Raw genomic sequence first — 15,179 nt, forward strand, 5'->3', positions numbered from 1 at the left:
AAGCTTTCCAGTACCATCTGAAACAATGGTTTTTGGCAGGGCAGCAAGACACGAATGCACCGCTCGTTCACCTGTTGATTATAGCTGAATCGATTACATCTTAAAGTATCTTTCTGCAGACGAATCTGGATATAATTATTGTAAAGAATCCGCCTCGATTGCAAATAGAAGCCGTATGTTGACATAGGTTTCGGCGCTGATAACCACGCTTTCTTCGGAACACACTAAAACTACAAACCGCCTAAAGAGGCGTGGGCGTTCTCTATTAACGTTGGATCATGCCTCTTCAGGCAGTTTGTAGTTTTAGTGTGTTCCGAAGAAAGCGTGGTTATCAGCGCCGAAACCTATGTCAACATACGGTTTCTATTTGCAGTCGAGGTGGATTCTTTACAGTCATTAAATTATTCACGATTGCTGACGCGCAGCAATGTTAAAATTTCTTAACCTGAATATGATTTGCCACATCATCAATAGACACTTGCCTGTTATTGAGGCCGAAGGCACGGACTTATTCAATATTGATACCAGTTGTGACTGCAGCTGAACGCCCCGCTCTTTCATCATTATTCACGTCCATCCACTGGTAGACACTTAGTTATGACAAAACGTTGTCCCAGTAATGTTCTGTCTTCTATGTATTATCGTTCCTAGTACACCTTCATACCATAAGAAACGGATTGCGAAACGTTGTTGTTCTATGGTGCAAACAGAGAATGGTGCGGCCGTCTTTACGTCGCAACAGCGCAAAGAGGACGTGTGATAATGTCGCAAACTACCACAGGCGAAGACATCAGTGCCACATAGAGGCTGGCGAGCACAAAAAGCAGTCGAGACAATCTAAAGACAATTAGAGCAAAATTGCAGGTGCTTATTTACTTACCTTCGAAAATGTTAGTAAAAAACCACCACAGCTGTATTTCAAATGCGTTTATTCCGCCACAAACGGTTTGGTTCTAAATGGACTTCTTCATGTAACATCAACAATTCACGAACAGTCTTCGTAACTAATTCTTACAAAGTGGCAGAATAGTTCTAATAGTATGAATCAAAACTGTCTAACCGCCTAACGCTATAAGTCACATGCTGGAACACACTGAATCACTTCATCTTCCACCTGGTAAAAGAAACAGCCGTAAGGCTCGATGTCACGTGAAAAAGTCCATTTAGAACCAAACCGTTTGTGGCGTAATAAAAGCATTTGAAATACAGCTGTGTAGGTTTTTTATTAACATTTTCGAAAGTAACTCAATAAGCACCAGCAATTTTTACTGAACAGAAGTTCCGAACATGTCGCTCAGCTTGGTATCTACAGTGAGAGTGAGGTTATCAGATACCAGCCGTGAAGCAAAAACCTGAAATACAGATTTAGAATTACGGAACTAGCAATGATACTGCTTACTAATGGCCAAAGCAAATTTCATAACAGATGTTCTTGACAAAAGTTGTGAGGAAATTTTCTACACCGTTGAGGAATGAAAATATAAAAAAGCGTTTTCCAAACATTTCAAAACATCCACGTTTATCTGATAGAGAAAATATATACAAACAGAAGAAAACAATATTTAGAAGACAATAACTAGTCCCTTTTTACCTTTTCTACTTTCCTAGGAACCATACATATCCAAAAAAACCGCTTTTCTGATTATCGAATAGTTCAAAAAAAGTTTTTAAATTAAAATTATCTTCTCAATTTACGTTCTGTTCCTATTTACGCACAATTATAGGCTTTTTCTTTCTCCTGTTAATTAATACTTAAATGATTTTAGCTCTCAGCTCTCATGGTGTATTTTGTCGTGTATTTTCTAAGCTGACAGGAGGGAACGCTTTGGGCTACTGAGGGACTTACCTTCAGTTTTAGGCGATGACAAAATAGTAGCAAGTAAATTGTTGACATTTTTATAACGTTAGGATTCCAGCTCAATTTAATTGGACAATGATTTTAATGTGTTTTAGGGTGGCTGGCTAATCCTGTTAGCTTCCCGAGCAGCTTGCCATCTGAATGCCATCCACTGTTTTATTAATACTGTTAAAGTATGATAGCGGTATGAATCGATCTACTGGAGATTGTATGTGACATTTTTATTGCTGCATTTTAGTTATATGGCCTTTTCTTTTCGTTTAAACAAGAGTAAACACCAGTATGCTATTGTGAAAGGGCGATGATGATCACACTATTTAGCACCGAACCATTTTCAGTTCATCCGTCCATCACCCTCAACTGCTTGACATCTTTCGTGGAAGAACACTTACAGGAAAAAATCCTACGCAGTGGGTCACAAAAATAAAGCAAATAAAAAATAAAGATTCAGAAAACACGAAAGCACAAAATCCCATACAATAACACGAAGGAGCGCTGCGAGAACACTCAGACTCACAATGTGAGCAGACCACTCCATAATCTGCCAATCCCATTCCCCCAGCCATCAAAGTCGATGCAAAAACTTTCTTCCGAGAAACCACCCGTATCGTAATTTTAAACGTGCTGCGGGATTTTTTAAGTTTCTTTCCACAAAAGGAAATCAACTCTTAGTTGCAATTTTTTCTCGTGGGAGAGTAACTGCGTCATGGTGTATAAAGGGATCTTCCAGGAATGAATCAGATTTGAAGTCTGTCATCCCAAACCCTCTCATTCGGTCACTTTTTTATCAGTTTTCTCACTGGTTTGATGCAGCCGACTACGAATTCCTCTCCTGTGTCAATCTCTTCAGCTCAAAGTAGTCTTTGCAACCTACGTCCTCAATTATTTGATGGATGAATACCAATCTATGTTTTCCTCTAAATGTTTTACCCTCTACAGCTCCCTCTAGTACCATGGAAGTTATTCCTTCATGTCTTAACAGATGTCCTGTTATTCCTTACCTCATCAGGCCACCTAATTTTCAACATTCTTCTGCAGCACCACAGCACACAAGCTTAGATTCTCTTCTGTTCCAGTTTTTCCACAGTCCATGTCCCACTACCAAACAATGGTGTTCTCCAAACGTACTTTCTAAGAAATTTCTTCCTCAAATTAAGGACTATGTTTGATATCAGCAGATTCTCTTGACCAGGAATGCCCTTTTAGCTAGTGCTAGTCTGCTTTTGATGTCCTCCTTCCTCCGACAGTTATGGGTTATTTTGTGCCTAGGTAGCAGAATTATTTAACTTCATTTACTCGCGATCATCAGTCCTGGTAATTTTCTCGCTGTTCTCATTTATGCTGTTTCTTATTGTTTCTTTGATATACTCGCAATTCATATTCAGTGCTCATTACACTGTTCATTCCATTCATCGGATCTTGTAATTCTTCTTCACTTTCACTAAGGACACATCTTCATCTACACCGAAAATCCGGGCGGGTGACGGAGGGTACCCCGTACCGCTGCAGTCATTTCCTTTGCTGTTCTATTCGCAGACAGAACGAGGGAAAAACGAAAGTATATATCCCTCCGTATGAGACCTAATTTCTCGTAATTTATCTTCATAGTCCTTACGCGCAGTGTTTGTTTGGAGGAAGCAGAATCGTTCTGCAATCAGCTTCAAATGCTGGTTCCCTAAATTTTTTCCGTAGTGTTTGTTCCTCGCAAAGAACAGTGCCTTCTCTCCAGTTATTCCCGTTTGAGTTCCCGAAGCATCCCCATAACACTTAGGTGTTGTTCGAAGCTAACAGTAACAAATCTAGCAGCATACCTCTGAATTGCTTCGATATCTTCCGTTAATCCGACCTGGTACAGATCCCAAACACTCAGCAGTACTCAAAGATAGGTCGCAGCAGTGTCCTATATGCAGTCTCCTTTACAGGTGAACCACTCTGTCTTAGAATTCACTCCATAAACCGAAGTCCACCAATCACCTTTCTCCCCGCAATCCTTACATGCTGATTCCCTTTCATATCGCTTTCCAACATTAAGGCCAGATATTTAAACGACGTGACTGTCATGCAGTACACTATTAACGCCGTATCAGAACATTACGGTTTTTTTCCCCCTACACATCATCAGTAGCAATGTCATCGGTGAATTTTAATTCCACTCTTGAACTTTTATTTCTGTAATTGCTTCTTCGATACATAGACTGAACAGAAGGGATGAAAGACTAAATATCTGCTTTACACACGCTTTATCCGAGCACTTCGTACTTCCGTCACAGTTTTATCATTTTCTTTTTCAGTTTCTCTGTAGTTATTATCTTGTCACAGAAGGAGAAACTGTTCAATCTCACAATTCTTCTTCTTCAGCTTCTGCTTCTGCTTCTTCTTCGTCTTCTTGTCGAATCGTACTTTTTGTCAAGCACCCTGGCACCCTGACAAATGAGCAGTAGACAGTGACCGTAAGGGCCGAACCAACCGTGGTTTGAAAAAATGAATAAATAAAAATTTTTAAAAAGACAAATGGTCTGATGCCTGCGTTTTATTCAAAATTCTTGTTCTGATTAACTTTTAGTGATTGCAGTTTTTCGCAATATTGCACTTGATGTTGGTCACATGGTCGAAAATTCAATAGTGTCTTCTGTGAAATATATAATTTCTGACAAAAAAGCGACCTGTCCGAAATTCATGGTCGGATGCTGATGTAACTTCAAACACGTACACTCCGTTGTCGGGTATGCAAATTATTATAGCTGTATTTTCTATGACATACAGAACAGCCACTACAGCGCTTTAGTGTTGTTCGTGTTTAGTGTTGCTTTCCAACCTTCCTAGGCTATACAAGGAGCGCGAATAGCGTCAGATGCCGCGCACTCGGGCGAGACGGCGTTATCGGCACCTGACGGAGACTGAAAGGGGCCTGAATGTGAGTCTCCATTTGGCCGACTGGTCGAATCGTGCAACATCCAGTTTTATGGAGCATTGGGTTGTGACAGTAGCCCTATGTTGGGCTGCATGGGCACACACACACACACACACACACACACACACACACACACACACACACACACGCACACACATTCGTCAAGGTTCCAGTCGATGTCATCTGACCACCACAAGGGAGGATCACCGTAGTGTGCATCAAGCACACTGTAACTCCTCTACATCTGTATTTGTGATCGGAGAACAAGTAACGGACTCCTGTGCCACTCTGGCATTCCGCACCGTTTGTCGGAGACTAGCAGCACCCGGAGTATAGAATGTCCACCTCATAAGTAGGCTGCCGTTAACACCGAAACACAAATGGCTGCGTGCTGAGTGGTGCTTTGACTGGGAGGTATGGACTGCTGATGAACAGCGTCACGTTGTGTTCAGCGACGAGTCACAGTTCTGCTCGCTCCGGATAGTCGGCGAATATGGCAGCGACCTAGGGAGACGTCCGGTTCTTCCATTATTTTCGAGAGGCACTGTGGCATTGCTCTTGGCGTCATTATATGGGGAGCCACCTCATTTGTTTTCATGTGACACCTACTAGTGAAATTTAACGGCAAACGTTACGTCACGGATATCCGCTTACCTCTCATGCAACATTATGGTGGTGCTACTTTCCAACAGGACATAGCTCTTCCAGTCATCGCCCATGTGTCTATGAACTGTCCGCGTATTGTTGAGGTACTCCCAGGGCCAGCAAGATCCCCAGACCAGCCCGCCATATATGTGGGGCCAGATCGGACGTCACCGTCCCAGCACCAGTACCCACGATAGCAAGGGCCGGTAACAACAGTTGTGGGGCAGCTTGCTTCGGGAGGGGATACAACGGCTGCGCGGCACCTTTCTCTGTCGAATCAGTGCACGCTTTCAGGCTAGGGGAAGTGCAGCGTCTTACTTATATGTCTGATCATTCTGCCAAATTTGAAAATTTAACTCACTGAAATATCACATACGCCCTCAGATGGTGAAGTTTCATTTAGTGTCCTCCTCCCCTTCTGGATGCTTCATTATTTTTGTCGGGAAGCGTAATTTTACAGTCAAAGGCCACCACGACGTCTGAAAAATTTTTCTTCGTTTTCAGATTTGCCTATTTTCAAATGGAAATATTAACTGCTTGGAAGATGAACATTACTACACGAAACTGGTTAACACCTACATTAAAACCTTTCTCCTGAACGGTTGGTGTCTTATTTCATTCTTTTACATCAAGTGTCGGCATAGCTTCTCCCCTTCATACTAAAAAAAAAAATCAACGATGCATAGTAAAACAGTCGGAAGAGCCCTCGCCAACATGTGCCTACGACCCTACACGTATCAAATAAAAAAAGAGACTCTAGACTTACATCGTAAAACATGGAATAAGCTCAACAGAATAACAACAAAGCACAGCAAATGTGCTGATTCGTTATACGAGCGAGGTAGGGCAGATTCACCGGAATGTCGAATTCGTGCCAAAAGACAAACCATGTAGCAACGCTTTATTCATCAAGTGCCTCCTATCATATACAGAATATGAAAATGGATACTGTATGGCTGAAACCGTTTATAACTGCTGTCAGATCATGTAACTTTATAACGCAAAAGGAAGTGCGCAACACTCACTCACTCTTCTCTGTAGAGAGTATGTCGCTTCAGCAAAATCTTTGTTCTCACTTAACGGAATGTGGTTGTACAGTCCATAAATTCCTTTACCCGTGATGTACGCTGATTTAATTGGCCTGCCTTGTAGTTTTCCCTTCCATCAGACATTTCTTCGGAAATTACAGGGCAGGCTAACATAAGCTAAACGCCACCACCCATTTAAACATCTGATGCGCTTACCTTCTGATATTATTCCCTCCTACCAGACCATGACTGACTTCAAAAGCTGCACTTACTCTATGAAAAGCATACAGAATGGGAACTAGCTCGTATTCTTGTTTTATGTTTAAAAGAAGCATGTTTGTAGTTAAGTATCTCTTCCACCAAGACAGAACTCATACTAATGATGTCATCACCGGTATACATATTCCTGTTTCTTAAATTAAATTTTGTGCTTGTGCATTAATACATTCTCCGCATTTTTCAAAAGAAAGCCACAATCCTTTTTGACTCTGTTTCTTGCAAAAGAACTCCTCTGTTTATTTCGTGATATCACAATCCTGCGTGTGCATTGCTTTGATGGAACGCTACCTACAAATTCTTTATTCATTGACACCCCATACACTAAAGGAAGGCACTATGAAAAGCTATGTTAATTGCGACGCTGTTTCTTTCAGGTGCCTTCACACATGTTGAATGTTGCGTATCTCGTCTGAAGGCTCTTGGCGGTAGATTACTACACGTTTTTAAAGGGCTCGTTTAGCAACTAAGCACTGCTTTCGCGACATATATTTACAATGCTTGAAAACACTATGTAGCTATAAAATGCACTGTATGGTGAATTTTTTGTATTTATGTAATAATTCCCGATACAAGTCTGTGAATTGGACACTGCTTCGGAAACCTGCGTGCTAACCTACCCCAGTAATCTTACGAGGGAAAGGGGATGTTCCGCTTGAGGTGGAATCCGAACCGCGTGTAGTTACCGACGAATTCTCACATCATTGGGAAATGAAGTCTATGTTAAAGGAAGCTTAAAATACACTGACGGAAAAAAAGATCGCTACACCAAAAAATAATTAATGTGGAGTAATGAAATATCGGGAATAAATTCGCCTAGGTAATGCATTTTACTGATTAACATTACAAAATCACAAGTTAATATAGTCACGAAATATGGTGGTAAATTAATAACAGGTGTAACCGCCACAATGGTGAATGTAAGCAAGCAAACGTGCGTACGTTGTCCTGTACAGGTGCCAGATGAAGTTCCGTGCGTGTTGCACTTGGTCGGTCAATACAGGGACGGTTAATGTTGTTTGTGGATGACGCTGGAGTTATCATCCGATGAAGTGCCATATGTGCTCGACTGGAAGGAGATGTGGTGATCGAGTACGCCAAGGCAACACGTCGGCACTCTGTATAGCATGCTGGGTTACAACAGCGGTACGTGGGCGAGCGTTACACTGTTGGAACACACGGAATGCTGATCATGAGTGGCAGTACCACAGGTCGAATCGCCTGACTGACGTACAAATTTGCAGTCAAAGTGTGTGGGATAATCACGACTGCGCTCAAGTTGTTCGGAATCGCACCCCCAGACCATAACTGCGGGTGTAGCTCCATTGAGTCAAGCACCTGCAGGCACGGTAGCTCAGCGTGTTCGGTCAGAGGGCTAGCTGCCCTCTGTAACAAAAAAAACTGAGTTAATGGATCATCAACGAACTGAAACGGGTGTGTTTCGACGTCCGCCCAGAGCACATACAACGAACGAAAACTAACAAAATGAGATTAAAAAAGTGGTTAGCGCGTGGGAATGCGATACGAAAAAAAAGTACCAGACAGGATGTTTGCAGGCCCTCAACTGGTCTCCTAACACAAGGCCATCACGGGCACAGAAGCAGAACCTGCTTTCATCCTAAAACCCAACAGAACTCCACCCTTCCCCGCCAATGAGCTCTCGTTTGAGACCACGGAAGTCGCACATGGCGGTGGTTTATCGTCGGTGGAATGGACGCTACAGGGCTTGTGACTCTGAGCTGTCCTTGAATTAACCGATTTGCAGCTATTCATTACGTCACTGTGGTGCCAACTGGGTACGACTAAACTGTGACTATCGTCACCAATGCTGTGTGACACGCAACGTAATAGTCTCAGTTTATCAATTCACCATATTTATTAAGAATGCAGTAATTATTTAGTTCGTTCAGTACTGATTAGCACTGCCCCTATAACACCTGAAAAGTAGCAGTTTGCATGCGTATGCGTCAAAAAGATTATAGTACTGGCCACCGTCAACACATGTCTTGTTGATCGCCGTAGGCGGCGCGTTGCAGTAGCACATCTTCCGCCTTGCGAATAAGTGGTGGACATCGATTAGACTAAGTAGAATCAATCATGGACTACAGTGTACGGCGTGGTTTCTCTGGAGGAAAGGTGCTTCATGCATCGACAAAAGGTTAATAGCCGTATGGAGGGAAAAAGAGCAAGTCTAAGACCCGTGTTTCATGGAGTATCAGAGTTCAGGGAATGTGTAGAGAAACGCAAAAGCACTGGAGGTCCAGCAACTGCACGCAAACCAAACAACGCTCAGCGTGTCAATGAGTCGATAACGGAGCAATGGCGAATTACATGTGATGAAGTAGAGAATGCAACAGGTCTGTCATCGACGAGGATTTGAAGATGAAAAACGTGCATGCACAATGGGCGTCCGATTCCCTCACAACTGCTCAGAACAATTGCTCAGAAACAGAAGCGTTTGGAAATATACCAACAGTTACTGCGACAATACAGTGCAGATCCCGCGGAATTATTTGAGCGTCACGTCACCGTCCATGAATCATGTTTCTTCCAAACGACTGCAGAGAAGAAACGGCAGTCTCTGGACTGGAAGCAGAGTTGAAGCACATTGGGAGCGCAAGTCCCAAGAAGCCACGGCCGGTACTGTTCGTGCAGAAAAAAATGGGGACTGCGTTCTAGGGTCAAGAACGTATACTACTCACCTCAGATGTTGTCCGCAGACGGAAACGAAACGTCAGGAAGGAGAAGAAGTTTTATACATCGACCACGGCAATTCAGCCCGGAAGTTTTAATTAATGAAGGTATACTACTGTTGGACTGGCTGCCTCCCAGTAAGACCGTCGACAACCATCGGTACTGCAGTTCGCTGCACCAACTCCGCCGGCGCCTTCAACAAAGCCGCCATGGAAAATGAGCCCGTGGCGTTCTACTCCAACACGACAGCGCGCAACCACAAGCCCCTTGCCAGACCATTCCCACCGTACGTGAACTAGAGTTTACTGTGCTGCCACATCCTCTGTATTCGCCGCATCTCGTTCTTAGCGAAAATGCCCTTCTCGAAGCATTTAAAGAGGTCATTCGGGGTAAGGAGTTGACCACCAGTGACGAACTTCATGCCACTGCCCACCAGTGGCGTCGGGATACTCCCAAAGACTAATTTGCTACATAAATACGGAATAAATGTTAATTAATCCAAACGCTCAGCTCCCGCCAGGTGTTGTTGATATACCTCAATTGAGGGGGGGGGGGGGGGGGAGGCAGCTGAAAATGTGTTCCCCGACCGGGACTCGAACCCGGGATCTCCTACTTACATGGCAGACGCTCTATCCATCTGAGCCACAGAAGACACAGATGAATAGCGCCACTGTAAGGACTTATCCCTTGCACTCTCCCCGTGAGACCCACATTCCCAACTGTCCACAATCTACATTCGTAATGTTCCTTATAGATATTTCCCCATCCACTCATTACTCGCGCCAAGTAAGGTGATGTTTCCCGTAAGACTTCGGGCAACCTGTGCGTATTCGCACAGACGAAGGTCAATGGCCGGATAGCCTTTAAGTATATATGAAGATAGTAGCTGTTCGCGAAAGAACAGACACCATTGATGACCGTGCAGCTTCTCTAGAATAAATGATAATTAATCCAAACCCTCAGCTGCCGACAGGTGTTGTTAATATACCTCAATGGGGCAGTTGAAAATGTGTGCCCCGTTCGGGACTCGAACCCAGGATCTCCTTCCTACCTGGCAGACGCTCTGTCCATCTGAGCCACAGAGGACACAGATGAATAGCGCGACTGAAGGGACTTATCCCTGGATGGGATGGGCAAATATCTATTAGGAACATTACCCATGTACGAGGGTGAGTCAAATGAAAACCTTTAATCTGTAATAACAAATCGAAATTTAGCACCGTTATCCTGTAAGTTGGTAAGCGTGTTATAGAGAACGTGCAGAATGGCCTGTAGGTGGCAGCATAGTGCAGATGCACACATACCGTCGCAGTATCAGTATAAAGATGGCCGCTCCACTTGCTACTTACACCAGGAAAGAACAGCGTTCTGTTATTCGGTTTTTGCGTAGTGAAGGTGTGAAACCTACTGAAATTCATCGACGAATGCATGTTTGTCACAGCAGCAAGTTTACGAATGGAATAGGAAGTTCGCAAATGGTGTGACTTCAATGGAAGATGCTCCTCGTCCAGGTCAGGCACAACGAGTTGTGACTCCACAGAACATTGCAGCAGTTTAAGCCATCTTGAAGGAAAACAGCAGAGTGACAGTTGGGAATGTGGGTCTCACGGGGAACGTGCAAGGGATAATTCCCTACAGTCGCGCTGTTAATCTGTGTTCTCTGTGGCTCAGATGGATAGAGCGTCTGCTATGTGAGCAGGAGATCCCGGGTTCGAGTCCCGATAAGGGCACATATTTTCAGCTGCCCCCCCAATTGAGGTATATCAACAACACCTGTCGGCAGCTGAGGGTTTGGATTAATTATCATTTATCCTAAAGAAGCTGCATGGTCATCAATGGTATCTGTTCTTTCGAGAACAGTTACTATCTTCAAATCCGGAAGCTGCTAAAACGATGACAAAAGTGCATAGACATTGACGGGAAATACCTGTAGTACAATCTGTATTTGTTTGTTCACTAAATGGTGTCTGTGAACACAAAAATTTGTAGTGCCAATTTTTTTTAATACCGCAAGCACGTATAAGCCTTTTGAAGAGTACCAACGTAAAACACCCAAGTCCACTTAGGCACAAAAGTCTAAACAACGCAGTTCACATGTTCGTAAGGCCATTCCAGGAGTGCTGGCTTGCAGAACGTCGTCCAAGAAGCAGACACTAGTAGACCACTGTATAGCTGTGTGACTCGCACAGACAACTCGAGTGAAAGTCACCGTCGCTCTAAGTACCCGACGACTGGAAGGATAGAATCACACTCTAGTTTCGTGTCTGTAAAGTGGGAGAGGGGAGGGGGGGGGCACGTTGGCGCCACCGGGCAGAGTCGACCCCGTTCATGAAGCCAATTGTGAACACATTGTGGATATACTGATAACGTGTGCTGAGCAGGTAACGGTGCAGATATGGGTGTTTCGCAAGAAGTCAAACTGCACATTGGATACATCAGTATTTGTCAGAAAAAAGGTAGCTGACGAAGCCTGTGAGGTAGCGCTCGACTCGGAGGTAACCCAGTTCGAGTCCTGGTGGTGGGTGAAATTTTCGCTGCCAGTATTTGGCCAGCAAGAGGAGGGAATATGGCGGCGAAAAGTTTCTGGTCATACTAGACAACAGTAAAAATGTAATTGGGATGAACTAAATGTTTAACTATATCGACCACACAGATGACGAAAGCGACGAATTAACTTTCGTTTCCAAGGTGAAGGGATGTGGATTTAATTATATTTTATTAGTATTCTTTGTTAATCTCTCCCAATATAGGCTTCCCGCTGATGGTAGACAGAATGACGAAGCTTGAGGCAACACTAGCTGTGTGTATTTTGTCTCTTATTTTAGCCCGGGCTCGTAGCAAAGGGGAAGGGGAAGGGGAAGAGGAAGGGAGGAGCACAGTGTGTTTCATTTAAGCGTGGTTTCAGTCTGTTACAAACTGTGTTCTACTCGTGTGCTGGAAGAACGTGTTACTGAAATGTGTTTAGAAAGTATGGTCATTGTCATTCCTGTGATTCAATATGCCTCCAAAATACGCAGAGAGGGCTGACAATTTTTGCTACATTGGCGGACAGACAGCACTGAAATCGCAAAGGAGGCAGAATAACGTCATATATTAGGAAGGCGCACAGGCTGTACTTTTGCTGTGAAATCGGAGACTAGGACGAGTCCTGGACTCCTCATGTATGTTGCATATCTTGTGTCTCGAGTCTTCATTCGTGGTTCAATCTTCCATGGTTTTTGTTGTACAAACTATCTGGCGAGAACAATGAAACCATGTGACTCATTATTACCTTTGTACGACAACTCCATTAACACACGGTATTTCCAAGAAGAAAAGATCTTCGTTGACATATTCTGACATACCGTCGACCACCCGATCAATGATTCAAGGACACGGACAGCCTGTTCCTGGCCCGCCTGGCTGGATAATGTCCAGGGCGGTAGTGGAACTCGTGCTGCTGATTTTGTGAGTAGCGACGAGTGTACAAAAAATGGTTCAAATGGCTCTGAGCACTATGGGACTCAACATCTGTGGTCATCAGTCCCCTAGAACTTAGAGCTACGTAGACCTAAATAACCTAAGGACATCACACACATCCATGCCCGAGGCAGGATTCGAACCTGCGACCGTAACAGTCGCGCGGTTCCGGACTGAGCGCCTAGAACCGCTCGGCCACCGCGGCCGGCAACGAGTGTACAAAAATGCACAAAATGACAAAGTGTGAACTTAACGACCTAGCAAGAGATATGGAATTGCCGAAAGGTAAAGCAGAACTGTTGGCGTCATAACTACAACAGTGGAATTGTTTTGATAAGACGTTCAGTGTGACTGTGTTCCGTAGCCGCTATATGTCATTTCTTCCATTTTTCGAAAATGAAAAGAGCTTCATATTTGCAGCTGTGGGCACTGACTGTTAAAGTGATCAATGGAGGCTGTCCAGCTCCTCCAAAATAAGTCTCAAGTGTGTGATACTGAATAATGTCAACGTTTTATCATCAATTCCAATTGGGTATGCCCCTTAAATGAAAGAAACATACGATAACATCAAACACTTTTTACTGCGGTTAACCTATGATAAATGTAAATGGCAGATTTCCCGGGATCTGAAAGTTGAAACCATATTACTCGGGCTGCAACACGGATGCCCCGAATTCTGTTGCTTTCTATGCCTCTACGATAGCCGCACCAAAGCCGTTTATCTTAAAAAGAAAGATTGGCCTAAACGCTAATAACTTGAACCAGGATCTCACGTTGTTATGCATGAAGCACTTTCCGAATCCAAGAACGTAATTTTCCCTGTTCTTCACATAAAATTGGACCTAATGAAAAACTTCGTCAAGGCAATGGACAAAACAGGAAAAACGCTTCACTATTTACGCAAGAGATTTTCACGTCGTATTGTGGGGAAAAAAAGAGATTTTTCCCAGATACGCATACTGTACAAAGATGAGCATTTCAGCGTCATCCTGACAGGTGATGAAAAGTTAGCTTGATATACCTTTGTTCAAATGTCAACTACATTTCAAAGAAGTATAAGAGCAGAAAACTACCACCATCTTGTGACAAACCTTCTGCACTGCTACTGGGGTGCAACATGTGCTTAAAGTTACATTCCCTAGAATCCCACATGGACTTATTTCCCGACAACTGTGGTGCTGTGACCGACGAGCACGGAGAACTCTTCCACCAGCAAATTTCCGACATGATAATGAGATTCCATGAAAAGTGGATTGCATCACTGTCAGTCGATTATACACTACTAGCTATTAAAATTGATACACCAAGAAGAAATACAGATGATAAACGAGAATTCATTGGACAAATATATTATACTGGAACTGACATGTGATTAAATTTTCACACAATTTGGGTGCACAGATCCCCAGAAATCAGTACCGAGAACAACCACCTCTGGTCGTAATAACGGCCTTTATACGCCTGGGCATTGAGTCAAACACAGCTTGGATGGCGTGTACAGGTACAGCAGCCCATGCAGCTTCAACACGATACCACAGCTCACCAAGAGTAGTTACTGGCGTATTGTGACGAGCGTTGCTCGGCCACCATTGACCAGACGTTTTCAGTTGGTGAGAGATCTGGAGAATGTGCTGGCCAGGGCAGCAGTCGAACATTTTCTGTATCCAGAAAGGCCTGTCCAGGACCTGCAACATGCGGCAGTGCATTATCCTGCTGAAATGTAGCGTTTCGCAGGGATCGAATCAAGGGTACAGCCACGGGTCGTTGTTGTTGTTGCGCTCTTCAGTCCTAAGACTGCTTTGATGCAGTTCTCCATGCTACTCTATCCTGTGCAAGCTTCTTCATCTCCCAGTACATACTGCAACCTACATCCTTCTGAATCTGCTTGGTGTATTCATCTCTTGGTCTCCCTCTACGATTTTTACCCTCCACGCTGCCCTCCAATACCAAATTGGTGATCCCTTGATGCCTCAGAACATGTCCTACCAACCGATCCCTTCTTCTGGTCAAGTTGTGCCACAAACTTCTCTTCTCCCCTTCCGATTCAATACTTCCTCATTAGTTATGTGATACACCCATCTAATCTTCAGCATTCTTCTGTAGCACCACATTTCGAAAGCTTCTATTCTCTTCTTGTCCAAACTATTTATCGTCCATGTTTCACTTCCATACATGCATGCACTCCATACAAATACTTTCAGAAATGACTTCCTGACACTTAAATCTATTCTCGATGTTAACAAATTTCTCTTCTTCAGAAACGCTTTCTTTGCCATTGCCAGTCTACATTTTATATCCTCTCTACTTC

At 43.7% G+C, this 15,179-nt stretch overlaps 1 protein-coding gene across 1 annotated transcript in view; it reads left to right on the forward strand.

Moving 5' to 3' along the window:
• The window catches only part of LOC126322244 (uncharacterized), a 700,988-nt gene that overhangs the window by 276,247 nt on the left and 409,562 nt on the right, over nucleotides 1-15,179 (forward strand). The window lies entirely within an intron of this gene.

The sequence above is a fragment of the Schistocerca gregaria genome, chromosome 2 (genome assembly GCF_023897955.1).
Source record: "Schistocerca gregaria isolate iqSchGreg1 chromosome 2, iqSchGreg1.2, whole genome shotgun sequence".
In the NCBI taxonomy this organism is placed as follows: Eukaryota; Metazoa; Arthropoda; class Insecta; order Orthoptera; family Acrididae; genus Schistocerca; species Schistocerca gregaria.